We start from the raw sequence: 10,794 nt of genomic DNA, 5'->3' as shown, positions 1-10,794 counted from the left end.
TCCCAAAAGCCCAAATGCGCTCACTGACCTAAAAAGGTTAGGGACCCCTTCCTTAAGTTAACCTCTAGTGGCAAGAGAAATCCATTCATTGAAGGATGCTAGGCAGCTAGGGGATGCTGTTGCTGGTTGTACAAAGATGGCTTATAATCCAGTATTGTCTCTTTAACTGGGCCACAGGAATCCCTACTATCATTCTATACCAGAGGTGTGTATGTGTAGTCAGCAGGCTGCATGCAGCTCCTACCACCCCACTGTTGCTCCTGTGCCCCAATTTTTAAAAGACAGAACATTTCATTTTATTATTTAAGGAAACAAAATGGCATCCATAGCACTAAGGTCAAATTTGCAAGCCACAGAGCCCTAAAAGTGTTAAATGTACCTTGCAAACAGGCTACTTTTGACCTTTGGGGGGCTCCATAGTGAAGAGGATGCCAATTTTTTTCCTTTAAAAAATAGTTTTTAGAAATCATTTTGGGGTTGATGCACTGCAACCCATGGGGGGGGTGTCCAAGGGTGAAAATGGCCCCTGGACCTCCCCAACCCCCGCCCTGCACCAATATTTTATGGGAAGAAATAAAAGAAGTGGGTTTTTAACTTTTGGGAACATACTCTATGCAGGCAGAAATTACTCTAGTCCAGTAAGAGAATTATGTGAGCATAAGCACCCTTCCATAACAGTTCCTCATACAGATGTGCATCCAGGTATCTTCATCCATATTGCGATGCTCATCCAAACCCCCTATTTAATTTCCTGGAGACATCTTTTGATGTGGCAATCTGCTCCCACACCCCAAGCCGTGAATTGTTGTTACACATGACTAGTTGTGCATGATCCCAGCTAGAACAGAGCCAGTACGGTTAGGGAAGGGCATCTCTCTATGTTTGTCTTCTTTGAGCCTAATCCCATGTTTCTTTACACCCATTTAAACCTAGTGTGATTTTCAGTGGTTCAAAGGAGTATCCAGAGATACTCCTGACTGGTGTGTAGGAGAGAAAAAAGCAGTGGGCTCATTGCAAGGCCTTCGAGCGAATGATTCTGAAGATGCGCTATCAGCCTGCATCACAGAACAGCTTCTGTGTGTTTTAATTTCAAACAGGGCACCTTGAGATAAAAGCACAGCTGCCTGAAGAGGGCCCTCTGTGTGGACCATAAGAGCTCAGCCGATATCTTAGGAGTCCATTTTCTTTTACAGTGAAGCAAAAGCTAGTAACGTATTATACAATATATGTGGCATAGCACTACAGTAGCTTCTGTGTTGACATTGTTCCAAACTGTACATGTTTACCTGACAACAAAAGCTAAAATATGCTGTATACTATGTAAAATGTACTGATTACAAAATTTGTTTGGAGTTCGGTGATTCCTCCCCCAACCCTCCTAATTTTGGAAATCGTGCCAGTGTTCCTGTAAGTTTTCGTGTGTGTGTGTGTATGTGTGTGCACGCACACGCAGCGGTGTGGGTTGTGTACATTGTACAATATATGAGAATTAGCAACTTAATCCTAAATGAAAAGGGTAGTTGTCTTATCTTTCTTAAATGCTGGATCTGCTTAATTTTGTGCAATCTTGAAGTTTCATGTGTGGTTGAGGATTTATGTATTTGGGATGAGATCCAGAGAGCTCCTTAAAAGTAAGTCCACCAAGTGCATGGAATTCTTAATACGGCCCCTTGGATTTCAGCCTTAAGGTTCGATTGTTTTCCTTCTTCGTATGCAAGTTTTTATTATAAAGATGAAAATCGATGGGCTTTAAAAAAAAATCAACTTCAAATCGACAGCCACAAATCTGAAATGGAATAATGTATTTGTAGGTTTAATGGCGATGAAATTAGATATTTATCATAGAATTTGAAACTCATCATCAGTGTGTGTTTCACCATCGGGTTGGTTTCAAACCTGGGAAGGAGGGCACAGGAATGCTGTAACGTTTGAAACCTATGTCTGATAACAGAAGTCCTAGCTTTATTCTTGAAACCTGGATTTTGAACTTGGAAGGAAAGGGGGGCTACGATTTGTAATAAATAAATAAATAAATCATTTTGCTAGATTTCTGATTGTTCTTGAATATTCAGAATAGAATCCAATTATAATGGATATGGAGGAATTAATCAGTTTTCAAATTCCAATGAAAATTCATTTCAGCACTAAAGTATGGTCAATTTACAAAACCTCTCTAAGGCTGCAATTCTATGTGCACTTACCTGGGAGTTAGGTCCAGTTAACTCAATGGGACATACTTCTGAGCAGACATGAATAGGAGTGCACGATAAATGATTCAGGTGACCTATTTGTCATGTCCAGGGGAAAGAATGGGTGATCACAAACAGCATTGAGCAGGGGCTTGGACTCGATGGCCTTGCAGGCCCCTTCCAACCCTAGTATTCTATGATTCTGTGATTCTATGATTCTCGATCATCCCAGAGTGCAGGACACGGAATAATGGGCTCAAGTTACAGGAAGCCAGATTCTGGCTGAACATCAGGAAAAACTTCCTGACTGTTACAGCAATACGACAATGGAACCAATTACCTAAGGAGGTGGTGGGCTCTCCCACACTGGAGGCATTCAGGATGAAGCTGGACAGCCATCTGTCAGGGATGCTGTGACTTGGATCCAGCATTGAGCGGGGGCTTGGACTTGATGGCCTTGTAGGCCCCTTCCAACCCTACTATTCTATGATTCTACTATTATATGATTCTATGAACTGGCCTTTATTTTGACACATACACACTATCCCTGTTCACATCGACAGTCTTTGGTTACTAAATGCATCCGAGGGTGGAGTGTGATGACATGGGCTGACCCCACCCTTAAAAATGATTATCTGAAGTTCTGCATGGAGCCTATGCCCTCTCTTTTCAACTTACCAACTTCTCTTTGCCCAGTTCCAATTCTCCAGCAACATTTCTGGCGGCAGGCCCCCAGCGTTACCAAAACTGGAGTGGGTGGACTGGATGTTGGTTGACTACGCTGATCTTTGACGTTCTGGGCAGGCATAGAACTGAGATTGACCCGCCTGTCACAGGAGGAAAAATAGATTAAACGTGCAATCCTATGCATGTTTAGGCAGAAAAAAGGCCTACATGTCCCAGCCAGCATGACTGCAATCCAAAAGTCACTTACCAGGGAGGCAGTCCCATTGAACACAGTAGTACTTCCTTTTTAATTGTACATCCATAGGATAGCAGTAGAAGGCTATACCCACTAAAGCAACAGTAAGTCCCATTAAAAATGATGGGTAATCTGCATGTTTACTTCTGAGTAAACATGCATAGGAGTACGCTATATGTTTTTTAGAGTCACTTCTATGGCTAGGCCTGCAAGTGTGAATACAATCCCGTTACAGACATTCAGTTGAAAATAAGGGCCTATTTACACACTCCAGCTTTCTTGTTGGGACCACTGTAAATTGCTTTAAGTGGCTGTCTTCTCACCTGGCACATTGTCTGTGTGGATCCATTACACGGACTGAAAGTGCAGTGGGAGGCAATCTTCTCCCCAGCTGTAACAAAGAAATGGATCTGCAGCTGTGGGAACTTCGAGGTGTTGCATAATCTACCATAATTTTGATCAGCTAACAATGACCCTGTTTGCTGAAATTGGATTGTTTCATACCGATAGGCACCACTTTATGCCATCAAATTTGGGAAGCTAGTCTGTGCAACGCACTGATAGTGTTGCCACTTCCACCAGCCCAGCTCTATTCTAGGTCCACATTGACCATTGAAACAAACACAGTGCAGTGATGGATATGGGATTTAAGTGGCTTTTCTGGTGCTTTTATGCCACATTGCAACTGTGTTCGCTTTGACCAGTATTACAGTGGCCTTATGGGATTCCAGAAGCCACAAATGGCACCTAACGTTTCACTGATTGCCGTTGAAAACGGTCGTCCTCCTAGCCAGGTTAAAAATGGTTGGGTCTAAGGCTTTGGGAGTAAGTCCCACTGGGACTTGCTTCTGAGTATAGACTCAGGCAATGTGCCCCATTGAAATCAATGGAACAAGTCTGTTGCATGCCTGGTGGCTAATTTATTGCTTTCAATGGGACTTGAGCACAATTAACTAGCTGGATTGGGGCTATAACCATTATTCAGAAACAAAGAAGGGAATCCAAATGGATTTTTGTTTTTTTACGGACCAGCATTAATTCCTATTCTACCCAGGTAATAGTCTCTGAGTTACTGCCATTGGATGCCATGGTTTCTCCAGGAAAATGCACACTGAAATCTGGCCCTAAGAACTCCTTACTTTTGCTAATGCATCAGAGTGATTTGATATTTTAGGCTGGGTGGGAATTGTGAATGTATTAAGTCAGTTCAAATGGCAATGTGTACCAAAGGCTCAAATTGAAATGTGCACTTTCTTTCTTTCTTTTAGGATCTGGGTACTGTAATAAATGTTGCATCAAAAATAAATAAATAAATAAATGGCTATAGTTCTGTATAGCAAATGTGAATTTTTATTACAAGAATGTGCATTTAATGTAAAAATAAACAAATGTTTCTTTGTATTCAGTGAAATGTCTAATAAAGCCCTGGTACCCATCATCTTGTCTGGATGATTTTGTCCAGTTCCTAAGTACAACGAGGTCCCAGAATAAGATGGTTTCATACAGAGTGCAACTCGGTTTCCCCTACCAAAACTTACTTAGTCCAGATAGCTGCTTGAATGGAAAAGGCACTTTCTAAATTGAAGATGCTGCCAACACGATGATGCAGGCAATGTGTTTTTCTTCCAGGGATCATGGGTGTCAAACGCCACTCTCCCATTTTCACTGGGGTGGGTGGAGAGAGATGATGCCAGTGTCACTATGTTGGCAGCGTCTTCTTCAGATTACAAAGAAGCACAAAGGAAGATAACCTCTCTTATCTTCAAGGGAGCATCTGCTCCCTGCTACCCTGCCCTGGCTCCCAAGGTAAACTTTTCCCCCTTGGGGGCCAGGATGGAGGAGCTGATAGCTGTGCATGTGCAGAATCGAGGTAGGCAGTCTGCTTGAGATGGGTTGTGCTACCCACCCTGAATTTGACCTAAGGTAGCCACTTATGCATCACCAACAAAGAGGACAAAAGATGATCCAGATTTGTCCATGCTAATTTATATGTATAGATGCACATTTAGAGAGAATTGCTATGACTTAAATAGAAATACAATGTATCTCACTGTGACCCAGAGCCTTTCTATATGAGGCATATATTGTGCACTTGTACAGTTGCTCACTCACCGTAGTTTGCGGGTCCTTTACACAATGCTGTTATCCTCCAGGGCCTCTCCCATGCTTTGCAACCATTATCACGGGTTTTTTTTTTCCTAACAAGGAAAGTCTGGTTATTATTTAGAAATGATGGAATGAGAGCCTCATGTAATTGCACAATTCTGCTATACCACAGCACCATCTAGTGGTTGTATAATGAAACATAAAGAAAGGCAGGGAAAGAAACCCCCCCAGAAAGAAGCATATGTAAAGGAGTTGATCTTAATCCTGCAAAGAATCCAGAAGCAGAACCTTTGGTAAAGGTGCAGGATAAAAGCCTCATGTAGAAATGCCCCAGATGAGCTGTGTGCCTGTTTGGTTTGCTGTCCAGGTGCTAACTGCTGACAGACAACTTCAAGGTCTCCTGCTCTCCCTTCTTAGGTTTTCATCCAGATTTAGGCTGGACTGCCCTTCAAATAGAAGATGCCTTCCAAGAGAGGACAGTCCTCTGTAATGTAGGCCACCCTAATTTGAATAGATGTGCTGCTCGCCTATGCGAGCATCCCTACTTGCTTTCTCAAAAACATCCCTATACTCAGCTATGAGCCCTTTCATTCAGTACAAACATACCTTTTTCAAGCTGGGCCAAGCTTTGAGAAACCATTTCTGCAAGTTCTCAGTGCAGTTCACTCTAAGCCAGGAAACAACTGGCTGAGCAGGTGCCTATTGGCTAGCACCCATTTCCTGCCACCATCCCCGGAGCAGTTTTCCAACTTATTTTTTACATTTAAAAAAAAAGTGAAAAGGGAGGACTACTGAAAAGTTTGCAAGTAAGAGAAAATGGATATCCATAATAATCACACAAGCTATCCTTCCTCCTAAATACCAGCGAGTATTCCCTCTGAAGCTAAGAAACTATTGCAGAGGACAATTTGCATTTTCTGCTACTACATGAGGAAGTGACTTTATGGTAGTCCATAAATTTTGACTTTTCCTGCTGCGCTGGATGAAAGATGCTAGAAAATGTAAACTAATCACCAATGATGAATTGGCTTTTCACCTTTGGAGATCTGCATTCTTTGACATCAGAGGTGGAGGCTTTAAAAAACAAAACATCATTGTAATCATTTGCTCCAGCGCAACTGTCTCTGTGCAACTGTACTGTGCTGGGTTGGGGTTGGAAGAACACTGGGATAAGGTAGGAGAAAGCTCATGGGGACACTGCATATTATGGTTTTGGAGAGAAAGTGAGAGAGTCTAGGCTTCTGAACAGAGGTAAGCAGCACTTCTCTGTGCATTAACTGGCACATGTACACGCTGCACTGCTGAGCCACATAACCTCTGAGCGGTGAGAAGTTTCAGGGGTACAACTGTGCTCCCCTGGTTTTGGTCTCCTTTAGAACGAAGTCACTGGAGGCTTCTGGCGTTTTGTGATACTTTCATCAATTTACAAATCTGCAGCTGGAGCATAGGTGAAGGTATAGCATTAAACATTCTGACAGATATCCCAAAGTTCACTGTTTCCCCCATCAGATCTCCAGGGAGACAGCAAGCACATGAAGGAGCTTCAGAGCTCTGCAAACCCAGCTCCCTCTGTCCTTTCTCTCTTTGACTCCAAACTGCCCATCTGTCCTTTTAACACAGAGACTCCTTGCTTACATCATCCCCAGTGGGAGTGGGCTGAAGAAGAATCCCCTGTTATTTCCTTAGCCATCGTTAAGGCTATCTCTTCTGAGCAAATAGCCTATCATTTCTTTTCTTTTTTAAAGAGTTACTTGTCGTGGTTTGACCCCTTTACCAGACTCTTGCCTAGACCCCAATCTTACAGTCAAAGAATCACTGAGTTGGAAAAGATCCCAGAGATCATCCAGTCCAAACCTCAATCGCATAGTACTGAGAGCCAGGGTGCTGTAGTGGTTAGAGTGCTGGACTCGGGCCCCATCTATGTGAGCCATTTATTCGGGGGCTGCTGCCATCCGAGGACCTTTGGGACATACGATGCAGTTGCCGCTTCATAGCCTAACCGTGGTTTTCACAGGGAAAGTGCAGATTTCCGCAGAGGCATTGTGTGCTGCGATTTTTTTAGCTTGCTGCGGGTTTACCACAGTTGCTGAGCTGTCTGTCCTTTCCTTGATCTGACTTTACAGTTTGCGGTGGGCATGGTGTAGGTGTGCTTAGTGATTGCATCACTCTGTGACGCCTTTTCACTCCTCCCTGTTCCTCCCTGTTCCTTTGAAGCTGCGCAGTAACAGAGAGGTATCCATTTTGGAATGATGGGTAGGCACGTACCTCTCATGTGGGCATGCCCCTTTGCATGTGCAAACCGTCGTGAGAGTTACCATGCCAAACAGCTGGCATGGGAATGAAGGAGCAGACATCTTACCAAAGAGGAATGGACAGACACAAAAGAACCCCTAAGATACAAAACAGCCACTAAACCATGAAGTATCCTACCCCCACCCTCACGTGGCCACGCAGCTGCACATTAAAAATTTAAATATAATGGTAAAAAAGAAAAAAAAGAGCAGCGCGACTGCCGCAGTTCACAGTGGGTTTTTCAAATGGAGAAGACCGCAGTAAATCGCGTGTGTACCGCAGCAGAAGCTAATTTGCAGCTGCAATGCTGCGCTGTTACGACGGAGTGAACATTGAAAGTGGTGCCGTGTAGATGGCCCCCTGGAGCACAGGAGACATGGGTTCTAGTCCCCACTTGGCTATGAAGCTCCATTGGTGACTTTGTGCCAACCACTGACCAACCTTCTACACAGGGGTGTTGTGAGGATAAAATGGGGAGGAGGAGGACCACATAAGCTGCCTTGGCTTCCTTGCCAGAGGAAAAAGGTGGAGCACAAATGTAATAATAATAAACACAATTGTATTTCAAGAGCACAGTAACTAACTGCAAAGGCTCAGAGCCGCTGCCAATCTTGAGGGAGGCCCAAGTAAATTCTCTTCCTGAGGAGCGGGGTGCTGTTCTGGATGCCCCTTTTTTTCTTTGGTGCCCTTTGGGAGTCATCTGAGCTGTCCCCAGGTTGTGGGGCCTCCTTGGCTCAGACTAGTCCTCCAGAATCTCAAGGACTGTAGACTTCTATAATTAGATGCACATACATAGCAGAATACAGAATAGTCAGGATGCTCACAGGCAGAGACAGACAGGTGGCACTGTGGAACACACAGAGCCTTGTCAGTAGTAAAAAAGGTAAAGGTGTCCCCAACCAGTCGTGTCCGACTCTAGGGTGTGGTGCTCATCCCCATGTCTAAGCCGAAGAGCCAGCGCTGTCCGAAGACACTTCCGTGGTCATGTGGCCGGCATGACTGAACACCGAGGTGCACGGAACGCTGTTACCTTTCCCGCCGAAGTGGTACCTATTTATCTACTTGCAATTTCTTGCTTTCGAACTGCTAGGTTGGCAGGAGCTGGGACTGAAGACGGGAGCTCACTCTGTCACGTGGCACTCGGGTCTCGAACTGCTGTCCTGCCGACCTTCCAGTCTGCAGTTCAGCGTCTTAACCATTAAGCCACTGCAGCCCTTTGTCAGTAGTATCCCCCTCTATTTATCTCGATCACAGTCCCGTTGAAGCGGAGACTCAGCCACGAACTACCTGAAAGCCAGAGCAAAAACACTTCGGCAAAATTTAGAGCACCATCTTATGTTCTCCCCTACAAAGTGCTCTCTCCTCCACCTCCCTCCACTGCGCAACACACACACAAACACGCACACACAGAGCTTTATAGGTCAGCACACAAAATGTAATTGAATCATTCCCATCACTTGCTTTTTGTCAAAGCGATGGGCCTCTCTCCCTGTTTCTGTTCTTGCGTTCATGGTTTCAAATTGTTCAAAATGCTTCAAAAATGGTTCTCTTTACAAATGATGAGAGGTGGCAATTTACTCGTGGCATCGATTCAAGCAATCTCAGTGCAAATTAGCCCTGGTGGCAAAAGGTGAAGGCGAACTAATAAAACGGCATGACTGCCCCCCTCCCGTCCTTATCGCATAAAGGCTAATGGTGCTGCATACAAATGAAGCCCCAATATTTCGATAACAATGTTCTCCTGCAACTACATTAATTTAAACCCGGTTTTATAGCTTTCTCTGGGGGTTATGGGGGAAATTGACCATTGTTCAAATTCATAAATTCCCGAGCAGTCAGCTCAATGAGGAACAAAATAATATTTAAGCATTTGATCTCCCAGCAGTGGTGCTTTGCCGTCTCTGCCAAATGCAACCTGGTAAAGAGCAAAATCGGACATTAGACAGGAAGATGCCCTCTCCTGAGTCATACCATTTGTCCATCTAGCCCAGTATTGCAACCTTCCTCAACCTGGTGCCCTCCAGATTCTTTGGGACTTCAACTCCTATCAGCCCCAGCCATCAAGGCCAATGGTCAGGAATGCTGGGAGCTGTAGTCCAAAACATCTGAAGGGCACCACATTGAAGAATGCTGCAGCGGTATGTCTGCATCTCCACCTTGTAAGGTAGGCCAGGCTGCAAGACAACCATGTGTCTCTATTCTTCAGAGATAGCACCACCACCGCCGGCCCATGTGATTTTAATATCCCTTCTCCTGCCCCCGGGAGAAGACAGGGCATTTGGCTGGTATATATGAAGAATGCTAGCCCCCTTTTTCAGAGCTTCCTTTCAACTCCTCAGCAACCTGGTTAGTTTATTTGCCAAGCAGTCCAGTGCACGGGTTGACCAATGTCCAGGCTAGACAAGAGGATCAAATCAACTCCAGTTTCCAATCCAATATCAAGTCGAAAGAAGTTGAGAAACAGTCAGTTGCTTTTAAAAATAAAATGAAACTTCAAACTAGCTCACTAAAACTTCTCAAGATCCTAAGCGTTACTCACCAAAGCTCTCATCAGCCTCAGCCATCAAGGCCAATAGTCAGGAATGCTAGGAGTTGTAGTCCAAAACTTCTGGAGGGCACCAGGTTGGGGAAGGCTGCAGGGGCTCTCCAAGCAGGGGACTTTCCCAGGGGGGTGTTTTAATCCAGCTGCATGTTGAGACCGTTAGGGATACATGACGTTGTGGCCATCCAGCAGCCACCCCGGAGCTTATCAGGGAAAAACCAGATTTCCTGAGACTGCTTAAAGTCCGATTCTTTTCCTCAAGTCAGGTTCTCAGCAGTATAGTTATTGTGTGCCCCAGCCCCCGCATGTACCTCAGGTATGTGAGCCCTGCCCAGGGGTGTGCCTTTCACCATGATCACTGGTCAAAGGGCGCTTCCTGTGTGTTTCCCGTCCCTGCACAAACCAATTAGTGTCTCCTCAGAAGTAACTCCCATTGTGCTGAATGAGGCTTGCCCTCTGAATGCCCACATGAGCTTGCCCTCTGAATGCCCTCAGTTGACATGGCCCAGTTTAAAGCCCAATTCCCTAAGTGAAGTGCGATCTTGAGGCTCTGATTCGCCTTTGTTTGGTTTATTGCCTTAGGAAGTAACTACTTCCACCCTTCATTATAGAGATCCTGTGGGTTAAAATGGGGGCTGGTTTCCCATCTTTGTGTTCTCTCCCCCTCCCTTTTCCCAGCACAAGCATATGTGTATCTACTTGGAAGTAACTCCGACTGTGCTCCGTAAGACTTGCTCCTGAAA

At 44.8% G+C, this 10,794-nt stretch overlaps 1 long non-coding RNA gene across 1 annotated transcript; it reads right to left on the bottom strand.

The window, feature by feature from the left end:
• Positions 1-1,051: 1,051 nt before the first annotated feature.
• LOC146352054 (uncharacterized) lies at positions 1,052-10,331 on the bottom strand. Its single transcript, XR_014787339.1, has 4 exons — positions 10,049-10,331; positions 5,224-5,309; positions 2,868-3,016; positions 1,052-1,786 (listed from the first exon to the last, which is right to left on the bottom strand). It is a non-coding gene; the product is annotated as an uncharacterized LOC146352054 (long non-coding RNA).
• Between the last annotated feature and the right edge of the window lie 463 nt (positions 10,332-10,794).

The sequence above is a fragment of the Heloderma suspectum genome, chromosome 2, assembly GCF_057233095.1.
Source record: "Heloderma suspectum isolate Gila_16-S chromosome 2, 16-S_ref, whole genome shotgun sequence".
NCBI classification, from domain to species: Eukaryota; Metazoa; Chordata; class Lepidosauria; order Squamata; family Helodermatidae; genus Heloderma; species Heloderma suspectum.
Note: the sequence above shows the minus strand (reverse complement) of the source record. Positions and strands in the feature narration are given on the sequence as shown.